This window comes from Schistocerca americana, chromosome 1, assembly GCF_021461395.2.
Source record: "Schistocerca americana isolate TAMUIC-IGC-003095 chromosome 1, iqSchAmer2.1, whole genome shotgun sequence".
Classification (NCBI taxonomy): domain Eukaryota; kingdom Metazoa; phylum Arthropoda; class Insecta; order Orthoptera; family Acrididae; genus Schistocerca; species Schistocerca americana.
In genome coordinates, this window is record NC_060119.1 from 1017738215 (window position 1) to 1017755060 (window position 16846).

Sequence of the window (16846 nt, forward strand, 5' to 3'; positions counted from 1 at the left end):
CACCCCTAAGTAATATTTACTGATGAGATCAATGTCGATTTTGATAGTTCCCGTACCTAGCAACAGATGGCAAAACTTTTCTCTAATCTCTTACATTTGAGGATTAGCCCATTTTTCCTCGCATGTCTTCAAATGTGAAATGGACATGGGCAAAGAATAACAATAAAATGAAAAAGTGTTGAAGCTCGAAAGTTAAATTGAAACACCAAAATTATAACACTTGTTTACTTATCCTGCAGACCATGTTTTAACAGTTTAACGACTATTAACATGTAACAAAGAATCAATGTTTTTAACAACGGCCGGCCAGGTTGGCCGTGCGGTTCTAGGCGCTACAGTCTTGAACCGCGCAATCGCTACGGTCGCGGGTTAGAATCCTGCCTCGGGCATGGATGTGTGTGATGTCATTAGGTTAGTTAGGTTTAAGTAGTTCTAAGTTCTAGGGGACTGATGACCTCAAAAGTTAAGTCCCACAGTGCTCGGAGCCATTTGAGCCATTTTTTTTTCTTTTTTTTTTTTTTTTTCTCAACAGATTTATGAAGTGCATGAGCAAAATAAATGCCAAAGCTTCCTGAGGTGTTTGTGAGTAAAAAGTTACTTACAATTTAAAATCTCATTTACAAATGAATATTATTTATTGCGGTTGTGACTTCATATTCATTTTTAAGTAATAAATAAGCCGCTGTACTCCAGAGAGACATGTTCTCAAAGATTACTAAAATCTCATTTCAGTTCTGCTTGTTTCAACAAAATAGTACAATTTCGAAATATAAAAAATCTGAAATTTTAGACACAGTTATTGTTTATAATAACTGTGTTATAAGTGCTAAAAATTGTTTGTTTATTACATTTTAGTGATTTTTTAAAAAGCTACAAAGTGCATCTACTTCAGAATAAGGCAATATTCAGACAATCGCAATATTTTTCGTATTTTAATTTAACTTTCAATAAATATATAAATTTCTAGTTTGAACATCGCTACAACGATGATGCCTGTGGATTTTGTATCTGTCAAATATATATATATATATATATATAATTTTTTTTTTTTTTTTTGGAAAAAAGATAAGTTCAAATGGCTCTAAGCATCAGTCCCCTAGACTTAGAACTACTTAAACTTACCTAAGGACAGCACACATGTCCATGCCCGAGGCAGGATTCAAATCTGCGACCGTAGCAACAGTGCGGTTCCAGACTGAAGCGCCTAGAACCGCTCGGCCACAACGGCCGGCTAAACGTAGTCAACACACTATTAAAATGCCTAAGTGAAGTATTAAATAAGGTGATCTCATACCCCGTCTAATGCTTTTTAGTACTCTATAATGCTTGGTTATTCCATAAAATGGCTGATTTCACAGTTTGACGGTAATAAATAAGTTAAAATAATACGGAGGGGCAATAATCCAGAAATATATTCACTTGTTTATCCCCAATATTTCCGTGTGCCATAACTGTCGTAATTAAGAGTAGACAGAGAGAGAACTATTTCAAGTTCATCTACTTACTTTCATTAGCGGAAACCGAGAAATGCCGAACGGATTTCGGTCTTCTGCCTCTTCACCTCTGAAGAATGTCGATGGTCTAGTTCGCTGTTAGCAAAGCCACTGATGGAGTTAGAGGAGGAACACTCCAGAAGACAAACCGTTCATCGTCTGCCTCCTCATTACCGGGTAACACGAGGTCAGAAGAGCACAGGGCGAGCGCCGTACGTGCTGGAGCAATTGCTCAGCGTGGCGTGCCAGCCGGGCCGCGACTAAGATGTGTTTGTTGACGGACTGAGCCGAGGTGAGGTCAGGCAGCCGCCGCAACCTGTTTGGCTGCTCGCCACCCGTGGCCACCAGCTACGCCTCTCTCTGTACACGAGAGCTGTGTAGCTACCGCGCAGACACGACGAGGCCGCGGGAAGGCCTCCTTTCACACAGAGTTCTCCAGCTACGGCATTTCGATCACAATGGTATTTGTTGTTGTTGTTGTTGTTGTGGTCTTCAGTCCTGAGACTGGTTTAATGCAGCTCTCCATGCTAATCTATCCACAATGGTATACAGTCACTATACATAAAACTTCTAAAGAAAGAGAGACTGTCGTGTAATATAAAGCGAAGCACAAGGCTGTGGACAGAGAGATGTTGACTGAAACGCGTTTGGCAGTCAAGAGAGCAACATGCGTCAAGCCTTCAATGACTACCGCAGCAGAATATTATCAAAAGAACTTTCGAAAAACCCAAAGAAATTCTGGTCGTTTGTAAAGGCCGTCAGTGGCACCAAAGTTTGTGTCCAGACACTCATGGACAAGACAGGAACTGAAACTGTGTATAGCAAAAGAAAAGCAGAAATGCTTAACTCTATTTTCAAACGTTCCTTTACAACGAAAAAAACAGAAGTATTGCCCCAATTTAATCCTCGTACCACTGACAAGATGAGCGTAAGAGAGATTATTGTCAGTGGCGTTGAGCTACAGACGAAATCGTAAAACTGAACGAAGCCCCAGAGCCCGATGGAACCCCTGTCAGATTCTACACGCAATTTGCGGCTGAGTTAGCCCCTCTGTTAACTATAATCTGAGCCGTGCGTGGCTCGAGTTCCCGCCATCAGGTATTTTACACCCTGTTTTTAACGTACTTCCCCCTCACCACATTAATTTAAATTACTACTGTCACTGAGTTGCTTCTTTGCCTGACCGTGACCGGCGCTAGCAGCGCGTATCGATATATCCCCTCTCGTATCTTCGCTCGACTGTTATTACTTGCCGGTCGTTGTCTGTCGTAGGCAGTCCAGGTTGTGAGATCGGGTCTGCCAGTCAGTTGGAACGCGTCTGGAGCGCAGTCCGCTCCTGCCAGTCGAGGAGTTGCAATGCGGCACTAGTGCAGTCTGGTTGGAGCACTGAGGTCTACGTCGACATGGCTCGCCCGACCATTGCCGCCATGCATAACTTGAGCCTGGCCACGGTCTTGGTGGATCGTCGGTCGGTCGTCCTACCGGACGACGCGTTCATGAGTCGGATGTATGTGCGTGTGCGCATCGCCTCCAGATTTGTCTTCGTGAGTGCTTACTGTTGGGTATCGATCAGGTCTTCGTGCAAGTGTTTGTCAGGTTTTGTGTGTGTGTGTGTGTGTGTGTGTGTGTGTGTGTGTGTGTGTGTAGCTGGCGTTATTTCCGCTGACGACTATTTTAGATGTTGTCGGCATTCTGCGGCGAGTCGGTCGGTTACTGCGGACCAGTGAAGTTATCTCCGCTCGGTGCAGTCGGCTGGGTCCACTGGCGGTCCCTGGGCAGTGTCGGAGCGTGTGTGGAGCTGTCCGATCGCTACGAGCTCGTGGTTCACCGACCCAGGACGTCAAAGTTGAGTAGTGGTTTCAACTACCCAAGCCAAGTCCATTGTGTGGTTCGTTTCGGTGGTTCGCTGTTGGGGAGATTTTCCTGTGAGCAACACTGGGTGTTTCTATTGCTGAAATGTAGCCGCCATACGGCGCAATTAACTATATTCCAGCGGAATTTTCTGCCTTGTGGCCGTTAGTGTCCTGGTTACCTGCCCTGGCCACTGACGTGATTTCAGGCAGCGTCCTTTCCTCATCTGTTGTCGCTGTCTAACATGGTGTGTAGTTTTGACAGCTAATACATATTTCATTGTGGATAATCACGTTCGCAATCTTTTGTGTTTGAGTTCTCAAGTACTGATTGGTGGCAACCAAGTCGTTGTGTCGGTCAGTCCGTGGCTGTCCCCTGGAAGGGTTCCTACAGATCAAGTGAACCTGGGCTCACCACCTGTCTGACCTAAGTGAACGAGGGCAGACCGACCTCCCTGGAGGCTTCCGAGTGCCGTTTCCTTTATTGTCCTTCTTACCGGTGTTTAATTGTCTGTTTATAATCTATCATAGCTAATGACTTAAAATTTCTTGCTTTTACTGGACTTTATGTATTTTTGAATTTTGGAAAATCAATTGTGGGCCTTAAGCCGCTTAAAACCTTATTCTTGAAATTACCCTTTAAGCAAAAACATTGCTGCCTTCTGCCTTAAAAGACTATGGTAATATATTTTAAAATTTTAAAATTTAATTGTGGCCCTCAGCCGCTTGTATTGCACCTTGCATATGTTTCTTCTATCTACTTTTGCCTTGAGGCTTTCCAGCCGAGCTGTGATACCATATATATTTTAATTATTTTATTTGCTATTTTAATTGCATTTTCATTTTGTTGGCTTTTAAGATTTCTTGTTTGGAGGCCCTCAGCCGTGAAATACACTCCTGGAAATTGAAATAAGAACACCGTGAATTCATTGTCCCAGGAAGGGGAAACTTTATTGACACATTCCTGGGGTCAGATACATCACATGATCACACTGACAGAACCACAGGCACATAGACACAGGCAACAGAGCATGCACAATGTCGGCACTAGTACAGTGTATATCCACCTTTCGCAGCAATGCAGGCTGCTGTTCTCCCATGGAGACGATCGTAGAGATGCTGGATGTAGTCCTGTGGAACGGCTTGCCATGCCATTTCCACCTGGCGCCTCAGTTGGACCAGCGTTCGTGCTGGACGTGCAAACCGCGTGAGACGACGCTTCATCCAGTCCCAAACATGCTCAATGGGGGAAAGATCCGGAGATCTTGCTGGCCGGGGTAGTTGACTTACACCTTCTAGAGCACGTTGGGTGGCACGGGATACATGCGGACGTGCATTGTCCTGTTGGAACAGCAAGTTCCCTTGCCGGTCTAGGAATGGTAGAACGATGGGTTCGATGACGGTTTGGATGTACCGTGCACTATTCAGTGTCCCCTCGACGATCACCAGTGGTGTACGGCCAGTGTAGGAGATCGCTCCCCACACCATGATGCCGGGTGTTGGCCCTGTGTGCCTCGGTCGTATGCAGTCCTGATTGTGGCGCTCACCTGCACGACGCCAAACGCGCATACGACCATCATTGGCACCAAGGCAGAAGCGACTCTCATCGCTGAAGACGACACGTCTCCATTCGTCCCTCCATTCACGCCTGTCGCGACACCACTGGAGGCGGGCTGCACGATGTTGGGGCGTGAGCGGAAGACGGCCTAACGGTGTGCGGGACCGTAGCCCAGCTTCATGGAGACGGTTGCGAATGGTCCTCGCCGATACCCCAGGAGCAACAGTGTCCCTAATTTGCTGGGAAGTGGCGGTGCGGTCCCCTACGGCACTGCGTAGGATCCTACGGTCTTGGCGTGCATCCGTGCGTCGCTGCGGTCCGGTCCCAGGTCGACGGGCACGTGCACCTTCCGCCGACCACTGGCGACAACATCGATGTACTGTGGAGACCTCACGCCCCACGTGTGGAGCAATTCGGCGGTACGTCCACCCGGCCTCCCGCATGCCCACTATACGCCCTCGCTCAAAGTCCGTCAACTGCACATACGGTTCACGTCCACGCTGTCGCGGCATGCTACCGGTGTTAAAGACTGCGATGGAGCTCCGTATGCCACGGCAAACTGGCTGACACTGACGGCGGCGGTGCACAAATGCTGCGCAGCTAGCGCCATTCGACGGCCAACACCGCGGTTCCTGGTGTGTCCGCTGTGCCGTGCGTGTGATCATTGCTTGTACAGCCCTCTCGCAGTGCCCGGAGCAAGTATGGTGGGTCTGACACACCGGTGTCAATGTGTTCTTTTTTCCATTTCCAGGAGTGTAATTGCCTTTTTTGAAACTCGTAGTTCTAAATGTTCGGCAATGTGTCATTTTGGTTTAAAGGTGTTATTAAATCATAATAAATTGCAATTTTGAGTGAACCTAACCGACAGCCTATTTGGCCCTTTCCACAATCCTAATCACCTGTTCTGCCCTGCGGGTTTAGCGGGCGTCTCATAATCTATAGTAGATCCCTCGAACAAAAAACCGTGAACAATAGTTAGAAAGCAGCACAGGTCACACCTGTTTAGAAGAAGGGTGGTAGAAGTGAACCATGAAACTACCGTCCAGTATCCTTGGCAGCGATCTGTTGTAGAATCTTAGAACATACTCTGAGCTCAAACATAATTAGCTATTTGGAACAGAACGAGCGCCTGTATGCCAAGGAGAATCGATTCCGAATACATAGATTATCTGAAACCGAACTCGCAATTTTTCTTAGACGACATACTGAAACCCATGAATCAATGCAGCCAGGTAGATGGAGGTTCTCTCTGAGCAGAGTAAAAGTGTGTCTGCAAACACAGAGCACCAAACATTCCTCACGATGGGACTCCGCAGCCAACAACCCACGCTTGTGCCAAACACCACGACATCGCAACTACGACTGAAATGAGCACGTGACCACTGGATGTTTCTGCAATGGCAGAGCGTTGCATGGTCTGATGAATGCTGATACATTCTTCATCATGCCAATGGGAGGACACGAATCCGTCGTCTTCCAGGGGACTTGACTGCAGGACGGAGACAAACTGGCGGCGGTTCCATTACGCATTCACGTGGGTATCTATGGGTCCAGTGAAGTTGTGTAAGGCAGCATGACGGGCAAGGAATATCATATATTGCTTGCAGATAATGTACACCCCATCATGACGATCATGTTTCTCGGCGGCAGTGGCATTTTTCATCAAGATTATGCGCCATGTCACAAGGCCAGCGGAGTGATGCAGTGGCTCGAGGAGCACAGGAACGAGTTCCAGATGATCTGCTGGCCCTCCAATAGGCCAGATCTGAACCTGATCAAGTACATCTGGGATGTGATTGAACGTGGCGTCAGAACTAATCATTTACGGGAATTAGATGTGTGTGCAGATGTGGTGCCAGCGACCCTTCCAAGGCCTCATTGCTTCCATGCCATGAAGAGTCGCCGCTGTTATCCGTGCCAAAAGTGGACACGCCAGCTAAGAGATGGGTAGTCATAATGCTCCGGCTGAGCAGTGTACATGTTCAACATCTCCTCCTAAGCTACAGTATCGTTTTCAACAAGACATGGCACACATATTCGTTGCTACCTGAAAAGGAGGACTGTGGGACTGAAAGCATTTGACTCGGTATCATACCTGTGCTTATCACCGAAAATACGATAGCATGGTGGTATCAGGAAAATTTGTGACTGGGTGCAGGATTTCTTGGTAGGAAGGACGCAGCATGTTGTGCTGGATGGAGAGCCATCGACAGATGTGAAGTAATTTGGGGTGTACTCCAGGCAAGTGTGCTGGGTTCCTTGCTGTCCATGTTGGACATTAATGGTCTTGATGGCAATATTAATAATAGCCACAGACATTCCGCAGATGATACAGCAATCTAAAACTAAGTACTGTCTGCACGAAGCTGCACAAATATATCAGTCAGACCTTCATAAGATTTCAAAGTGGTCCTCTAAATCTTCAGAAATGTAAAACTGCGTACCTCACATAACGAGAAAAAACATAATATCCTATGAATATAACATCAGTGAGTCACAGTTCGAATCGGTTAACTCACAAAAATACGTGGGCGCAACACTGAATAGGGATATGAAATGGAACGATCGCATAGCCTCAGTCTTGGGTGTAACAGATATCAGACTTCCGTGTAATGGTAGAATACTAGGGAAATGCAGTCAGTCTACTAAGGAGATTGCTTACAAATCACTCGCGCGACCTACCCTAGAATCCTAGTCAAGTACGTGGGTTCCGTACTATGCTGAACTGTACAGGGAAGGGCAGCACAGCAGGCAAGTATGTTTGACCCGCGGCGTAGACAGATACGTTGAAAGAAGTGAACTGGCGGACTCTTGAAGATAGACTTAAACCATCCTAAGAAAGCCTCCTTCCAAAACTTCAGGAACCAGGTTTGAATGATGGCTCTAGGATTATACTGCAACTACCTACCTACCACTCCCATAGGGATCGTGAGGCGTTTGAATAATCACTCTTCCCGCGCTCCATACGTGAATGGAACGGGAAAAACCCTAATACTGTGGGACATAACCTTATCCATGTTTCGCACAGTATAGATGTAGGTGAAGATAGTTCCAATGATTCAAATGGCTCTGAGCACTATGGGACTTAACTTCTGAGGTCATCAGTCCCCTAGAACTTAGAACTACTTAAACCTAACTAACCTAAGAACGTCACACACATCCATGCCCGAGGCAGGATTCGAACCTGCGACCGCAGCGGTCGCGCGGTTCCAGACTGTAGCGCCTAGAACCACTCTGCCACTCAGACCGGTGTGAAGAGAGTGGCATGTACTGTCAAACAGAAGCAGCCATCACCTTCATAGTTTAAATGCGTCGATTTCTGCGTCTATGGTCAGTTGACATGGAAGTTTTATGGGTATGGCGGCGCGTCGTGTTGGAAAATTATTGTTACTGAACAAAACTGACGTTTCAGCCTCGGCTGCAGCGGCCTTCTTATGGGTCTTCAGTTTGTAGCGACAGGACAATTGATAATACAAGGTGCGTTCCATAAGTAATGCGAGCAAATTCATAAAAATCATTTATTGAATATATTCGTACAAATGATCAAAAATTTTCAAAATAGCACCCTCTTGCGTCGATACACTTCTGGAGGTGGTGTTTCCATGCCTGGAGGGCATCCTGGAATGCCTCTTCCGGAATGTCCTTTAGAGCTGATGTAACATGCGCCTGGATGCTTTCAATCGTGTCCCAGTGATTTCCTTTCATGACTCCTTTTAACCGACGAAACAAAAAAACAAAAGTCAGCGGGAGCCAGGTCAGGACTGTAGGGAGGCTGGGGAACCAATGGGGTCTTGGTCCTGGCAATGAAGGCGCTGTGATTTGGCGCGTTGTCGTGGTGAACTTTCCACGTGTCCTTGTCGCTTCGGGTGTGCGAGGCCCTCCTTTTCAGTCTTTTGAGCACTTCCAAGTAGAAAGCTGAGTTCACTGTAGTCCCGATAGGTAAGAATTCGTGGTGGACAATGCCTCTGACGTCAAAGAAGACAATGAGCATGGTTTTGATCCTGGACTTGCTCATGCGTGCCTTCTTGGGACAGGGCGACGATGGGGTGTGCCACTCTGAACTCTGCCTTTTCTTCTCAGGGTCGTACTTAAAAATCCACGACTCATCACCAGGGACAACTGAGTTTAAAATATTAGAATCATTTTCACACATTTTCAACATTTCTCGGCACCGAAGCACTCGCATGTGCTTGTGTTTGTCGGTCAGCACTTTTGGGACTAGTTTGGCACACACCTTTCTCATGTTCAAATCTTCGGTCACAATGCGGAAAACGGTTGTTTTTGACATGTTTAGAGTTTGTGCTATCAATTGAAGGCTCAGCCGTCTGTCAGAGTTCAAACAAACGCGCACACCCGTCACATTTTCATCGACTCCCGCAGTTGACAGCCGTTCACTGCGAGGTTCGTCGGTGATCTTCTCTCGGCCTTCCATGAACGACTTGTGCCATCGGCAAACTTGTGATTCGGACAAGCAAACAGTCCCAAAGGCATGCTGAAGTAATGGAAACGTTTCGGTGACGGACTTACAAAGTATAACGCAAAATCTGATAGCGTACCGTTGCTTTACAGAATAATCCATTATGCCGTTTTACAAAAACTCAAAACGAGGTTGACGGAAACGCACGTCCTTACTCTCCGGCTGCTCGCAGCCGAATGAGACGAAGAGCGTTTTGAAGCTAACACCCCCCCCCCCCCCCACCACCACCACCACTTAGACCAGCCGGTTACAACACGCTGTGGTGTACCGTAGCGTCAGAAAAAAATTGGTCGCATTACTTATGGAACGCATTCTGTAGCTTGCACGTAACGGGGTGTTACTAAGATCGAAACAATCGACGCATCAGCGGCGATCGAGATTAAAAGCTGATAAATAACTTCACAGCTTTTCCCTATCAGGGCGGTGGTCACCCACCTGCTGATCTATCTCTTGACCGCGTTGGCATCCGCATTCTTCTTCCATTAGCAGGCTAATAGAATTAATAAAAAGTGGACGGGGGAAAGCTGAAGTCAGATAAAGGCATTTTGAGAGGTTAGCTTGAATATATATTATAACCAAAAGAGGACACAAAATGAAGTAGCCTGTTAAAAGGGTTAATATGGTTCAATCGCAAATAACAGCGTAAATGGTCAACTCCCATCCTGCTGCAAGCCAGGTACTATACAAGACAAACACATCAGAAGTTCCGTGAAACAATAAAATCAAGAACTAATCCCCAGAGAGAGAGAGAGAGAGAGAGAGAGAGAGAGAGAGAGAGAGGGAGGGAGGAGGGGGGGGGGGAGGGAATATGAGTGATTACGAGAGTGTTACGTCAGAGTTTGGATACAAAAGCAGAAACAAGGGAGGCGCGTTGTAGCTTACTACACGACTACTCACGGACTCCTTGCACCGGACGCGAGCGTGGCATTTCGCATAACGGTGTGTGAGCAATCACCGGAGTAAGCTGCCGGTCGGTAATTGTGACACTCGATAACAACAGGATGTTAAACGAGACTGCTTCCTGAGTGATGGAAAGACAACCTTGAGCTAAGATGGAGGCGACTTCCGCTTTACAGCTATACACGGAATTACACGTCCAGCATTTTTGAACAACTCTGTGTACCCCCTCCCTCCCTACTCCTGGGTCTGGGAGATGGTCTCCTAGGCATCTCTCCACAGTGCACTTCCGCAATGGGCGAATTGGCACCCGTGGCCAACACGACTGGAGGAAGAGAGGACAACAGTTCCTGTGTCCCGGACTGAAGGCGCACCTCGGCCGTTTGAAGATTAGGTTACCAGGACTGTGAGTGCCGACTCTCCGAAGAGCGTGACGAAACTGTGTTCCTCCGCGAACTCGGGTCCTTTGGTCATATTTAAACCTAAAGGCTCCAAATTATAAGATAACCCATTGATTGTTGTTGTGTTCTTCAGTCCTGAGACTGGTTTGATGCAGCTCTCCATGCTACTCTATCCTGTGCAAGCTTCTTCATCTCCCAGCACTTACTGCACTCTACATCCTTCTGAATCTGCTTAGTGTATTCATCTCTTGGTCTCCCTCTACGATTTTTACCCTCCGCGCTGCCCTCCAATACTAAATTGGTGATCCCTTGATGCCTCAGAATATGTCCTATCAACCGATCCCTTCTTCTAGTCAAGTTGTGCCACAAATTTCTCTTCTCTCCAATTCTATTCAATACCTCCTCATTAGTTATGTGATCCACCCGTATAACCTTCAGCATTCTTCTGTAGCACCACATTTCGAAAGCTTCTATTCTCTTTTTGTCTAAACTATTTATCGTCCACGTTTCACTTCCATAAAAATACTTTCAGAAACGACCTCCTGACACTTAAATCTATACTCGATGTTAACAAATTTCTCTTCTTCAGAAACGCTTTCCTTGCCATTGCCAGTCTACATTTTATATCCCCATTATCTTGATGGATTTTAATCCATAAGTATTATTAAAGAGCGCGCCGAAGGCCATCCTAGGAAATGGCCTCACGGGTAGTGAGGTCTCCCAATCAGGGTAGAACAAAATATAGGCTTGTGCGCAAGTTGGAGAAAGAGAAAGAGAGGTGGCAGTGCAAATGTCAGTATGATTATTGTTTACATTTTAGATGGCAATTATTGGCGAGGCTCTATTACGTTCTGGACATTTCAGGATGGCGAACAACGTGCGTACCGCATTGGGATACACAAGAAGAGACTATGAAATTGCTACCAGTGGTGTACAAATGGCTCTGAGCACTATGGGACTTAACATCGATGGTCATCAGTCCCCTAGAACTTAGAACTACTTAAACCTAACTAACCTAAGGACAGCACACAACACCCAGCCATCACGAGGCAGAGAAAATCCCTGACCCCGCCGGGAATCGAACCCGGGTACACGGGCGTGGGAAGCGAGAACGCTACCGCACGACCACGAGATGCGGGCAGTGGTGTACAACAGACCCAAGGTGGCCAACATTACACAGCTGTTGCTGCGCCGGAGCATCGGAATGGTGACAACTCTTCACAATCTGCATTTGACGACGGCAAAGAATGATGTTGTACAGAGCGAGGTTAAATATGTTACATTTGTAGTTCGCAACAGAGCGTGTGTGTGTGTGTGTGTGCGTGTGGTGTGTGTGTGTGTGTGTGTGTTTTCTACATCTGCTCCTAAACCATTGGACCGATTTCAACCAAACTTGGTACACATATACCTTACAGTCAAGCAACAATAGCTGTGTCGTTAAGAACCACCTACCTATCAAAGGGCTGGGGTTGGGGTTGGGAAAGCAGCGTAGCACGCGACGCGTGAATTCCCGGACTTCATTCAATCCAATATTTCAGAATATGAGCACTTAGCGATTTGCAACAAACTTTACACATAATTTCAAGTATTTAAGAATTTTTTTTCTCACTGATAACCCCTACAGAATGATGAAAGGAAAACAGTTTATTGTTTTCTGCTTTTCCACTGTTCATGCAGCAAAGGTACCGCATGAGGCATGACGTTATAATTGATTACTTCTTTAATACTAACTGTATTCGCGATACATTTTGCAGACAGTATGCACATATAGCACTAAATGTAACTGCAAAATTGTATCATTGTAAGACACACAGTTCAGGAGATATGACGTCAAACTATGTAATGCGTGAAAAACTGCCGCATCATGCATGGCGTTTACATTTATTATTTCTCTACTTCTTACTCCCTTCGCAATAAATTTCGTTGACAGTATCAACATATTGAACGTACCTACAATATTATAGCATTGTACGAAATATACTTCAGAAGATAAGAAGTCTTACGAGATAAACTGCCGCACGTTTACATTTATTATTTCGTTGTTACGAACTCTGTTCGCAACACATTTTGCAGGCAGTATCCGCATGTGTCGCTGAATGTACCTGCAAAATTATATCACTGTACAACATATAGTTCAGGAGATGTCACGTCATAAACATTAAGCGCAAGGCCAGGCGCTGCGTGTTACGGGCGTGGTCGTACACCTCTATAAATAAAGTGACACCCGAGCAAAGCCGATTTTCTCTGTTAGTATTGAACGGCGAACACCAGAATGTTTGCCAATCGTCCGTCTTGTAGGCGTGACATCGATGTGGTTGTTGGTTGGAGCAAATTAGTTTTTATTCTCAAAATGAACGATTTAATTGAGCAAATTGTTAATTAGTCACATGATAAGTCGTTTTTCGTTATCAATCAACTTATCTCGCCAGCAATGTGAATCTAGTATCAGATTTGCATAATTAATTTTATATCCCCGTTTCTCACTCTCTCTCACTCTCTCACTCACTCTCTCACTCACTCTCCCTTTGTCCCTGGCATTGGAAAGAGCAAGTGTAAGTAGGCTGTTTAGGTATTTATGTTGGTAACGCCACGTAGCGCTCTGTATGAAAATCACTGACTGTGCTGTGTGCAGTCTGTGGCTGATTGAACTCTATGTTGGAACATTGCTTGTGTAGTGTTGGGCAGTTGGGTGAGAACAGCGCGTAGCGTTGGGCAGTTGGAGGCGAGCCGCCAGCAGTGGTGGATGTGGAGAGAGAGAGAGAGAGAGATGCCAGAGTTTTGAGAGGTTGCTATAAGCGGACGATGAATATATATAACACTATTAAGGTAAATACATTGTTTGTTCTCTATCAAAATCTTTCATTTGTAACTAGGCCTATCAGTAGTTAGTGCCTTCAGTAGTTTGAATCTTTTATGTAGCTGGCGGTATTGGCGCTAGCTGTATTGCAGTAGTTCGAGTAACGAAGATTTTTGTGGGGTAAGTGATTCATGAAAGGTATAGGTTATTGTTAACCAGGGCCATTCTTTTGTAGGGATTATTGAAAGTCAGACTGCGTTGCGCTAAAAAATATTGTGTCAGTTTAGTGATGATCAGAGTAAATAAAGACAGAAATGTCTGAGTACGTTCAGTTTTGCTCAGCTGTTTGAAAATCAAATAACGTAGAAGCTTACTAGCACAGTCATTGATAATTTTCCAAAGGGGACGTTTCACAAGGTGTACTTTGTTGTCCAGCGGCCATTATATTTCGTCATGACTCGTCTACAGAGCGTGGCACTCCGTCACAATTTTAAAATCCGTTAATGTTATTAGTCTCTTGCGGTGGAAGGATTGGGGAACTCCATTAGATTGATTCCCTGTGGTGCAAGAGGAGGGGATCTGCTGTTATCTGTTGCCTCAAAGTATGAGTCATTGTTGGCAGTCACCGGCGACTAGGCCGTTCACTCGCCGCTCGCGTGTGAAGTTTATTTGTGCAGCCCGACGGGCTCTGATGGCTGGCAGCCAGGGTAGTGGATGCTCTCTATTCAAGTTGTCAGTGGCCACCCTGATTTCGTCCTACACCGTCCCTGGCTGCTTGACAAGTGAGTAAGTTTCGTTCAATTTTATTCTCTTGCTGCAGACCTTCTCGTGTTCGGCCACCGCAGAATTGTTGTGCTGTCCAAGTCTAGTGTAGCGCTGGCGCTCCCGGATGCTTGTAGCTACTGGTCTGCCGGTGTCGCCGGTATGTACTTTTCCACAGTCAGAATCTGCCCTGCATACTTCCACAGTGTGTGGAGCACACAGTAGAACGTTGTCAAATGTGACTCAAAGAACAGATGGGAACGAGGAAGACGATGACGACATGTAAGCCAATGAACCTACAACTCGAGTATCACACACAGACGCTAGAAGTGCCTTTGATATACAAGTAGCTCTTCAGTATATCGAACAATACTCTACGTCCACTCCAATAGACACTTTATGGATTAGGAAATGGCGGAACATCCCGACAAAAACCAGGCTGTCGTCTGCCAAGCAAAAGAACATTACAGACTTTTTTCGTCTTACTTAAGAACAGAGTATTTTTTACCGTGTGATTTCTCAAGTTTTAAACAGTTAAATGCAAATCAGTTGTGTTCAGTGCAGTACTGTAATAAGCTATGCACAGATGTTAAGCTTTCACTAACAGTAAATGTCTTACAGCGCGATACAGACATTTTATAGTACAGGTGCTACTGTGCATTACTCTTTGGTGTAAGATCTATCAGTGTGTTACCGTTTTATCCCAGATCACGTAAGATCTGGGGTTTTATTTTCGTTTTATTGCTGTTTTGATATGGAACAATATTTCAAATTGTATTTCTCGTTCAAAATTAAAGTTGTATTATACTGTGATGTTATGGGCCAATAGTCCGCCTGCTTGGCTGGGTGGTAACGTGCTTGCCTCCCATGCACTGGACCCGGGTCCGATTCCTTTTCTCCGCTCGGGATTGGGTGTTGTGTCATCATCATCATCATCATTATTTCATCCTCAAGTCGCCCAATATGGCGCCGACGGAAATAGACTTGCACTTGGCGGCCGAACCCGACTGGGACATCCCGTCCAACAATGCCATACGATTATTTCATTTCATGGGCCATTGAAAGTGTTCCTGTGAAAATCCGACCTTTCTACGTTCCGACCATACTCCCTGTCCCGTAGCAGACGGATTAGCGAGGTCCTACTGCATATTTTGTCCTTGGTGGAGGCTGACACATACTACAGCTTATTGTTACTGTAGAAGAGCGTCTGCATACCAACCCAACGATGACGTTTACCCATTCCGTCACTGACGCGCTTCACATAATGTGTGCCGCGTGGTCTGAGCCGCCTTGCTACGGTTCGCGCTGTTTCTCCCGTCGGAGGTTCGAGTACTCCCTCGGGCATGGGTGTGCGTGTGTGCGTTGTCCCTAGCGTGAGTTACGTTAAGCTGGATTAAGTAGTGTGTAAGCCTAAGGACCGACGACCTCAGCACTTTGGCCCCATAGGAACTTGTCACAAATTTTCACGTAAGGTGAGCAATCTGTTGGCTGCAGTTCATTATGTTTGCCTATGTTGCGTTCTTCATTGGCTGCCATGGTTGTGAATAGCAATCTTGTATTGTAGTCATTGGCCTTTTAAGCTCAAATGATACACTTTCAGCATCACTTAGATGCCCTATGCGAGTGGTCAGCGAGCGGAGAACTGTCTTATTCTGGGTTGGGCGGTGATGAGATTCGCGTATATCAAGGATGTTCAGAAAGTAAGTGTAGTTGACTGTTTTTCCACGTAGTCACCACCCCGTTAAATGCATGTCGCGAGTCGTGGAAGAAGTGGAACAAGATTCTTTATGTCCTCCTCGGAGAACACTCGCCAGCTCTTTCATTCACTCCAGAAGCTCTTTCTGAACTGCTCGTCGGCTGAAAATCTGAAAATTTAGTTCCATTCATGTATGCCTTCAAGGAGGTGAAAATATATCCCGAAAGCGCCAGATCAGAGATCAGAAATATGGGGGAGCGGGTTCAAGACATCCCAACTAAATGAGTGCAAGAGCGGCTTGGTGGCTAGGACTGTGTGAGGACGGGCGTTGTCTTGCTACAGGCACGCATCGCTCTTCAGTAATCACCCCTTTTGTTCTGAATGCTCCTTTTGAGTTCTTTAGGGTCTCACAATATCATATCCATGGATGGTCTCCCCTGAGGCAGAAATTCGACCTTAATGATGCCTTATCGGTCCCGAACCACTGAGACTATGACTTTTGCCCGTAATTGCCGTTTATAATTTTTTTGGCAGATTGCGAATTGGTTTGACGCTACCGTATTTTTCTGTCTCAGGCGTCTAATGAGTTACCACGTTTCATCTCCAGTCGCAAAAGAGCTCAGAAATTCCTCACCTTCCATTTCAATTCGCTCAAGACACTCGCAGGCGCTAATGGCCCGATTTTTCTCATGCTATTGTGACATAATCCTGAAACAACGACATATTAAAGAAGCAACTGGCGACCATGGAAAACCTCATTGTTTCAGTTTTCAGTAACATAAGAGAAGAAATTTCATATTTATTTTCATACTAGCAAATTCTCTTTTCACTAGCTGTCGAGAACTATTTAAAAATGCAGTGCTGGATTAAAAATCATAGCTTCTGCTAATCACCATAGATAACCGTATGGCAAAA

At 45.8% G+C, this 16846-nt stretch overlaps 1 protein-coding gene across 2 annotated transcripts in view; it reads right to left on the bottom strand.

The window, feature by feature from the left end:
- Window positions 1–16846, bottom strand: part of LOC124548964 (major facilitator superfamily domain-containing protein 6) — a 225648-nt gene that overhangs the window by 123119 nt on the left and 85683 nt on the right. The window contains exon 1 of one of the 2 annotated variants that reach the window (XM_047125208.1): window positions 1506–1739. The exons of the other annotated variant lie outside the window; for it this stretch is intronic. The gene's annotated coding sequence lies outside the window, so the exon portion shown is untranslated. Of the gene's footprint in view, window positions 1–1505; window positions 1740–16846 lie in introns of those variants that run through there. 2 annotated transcript variants of the gene reach the window in all.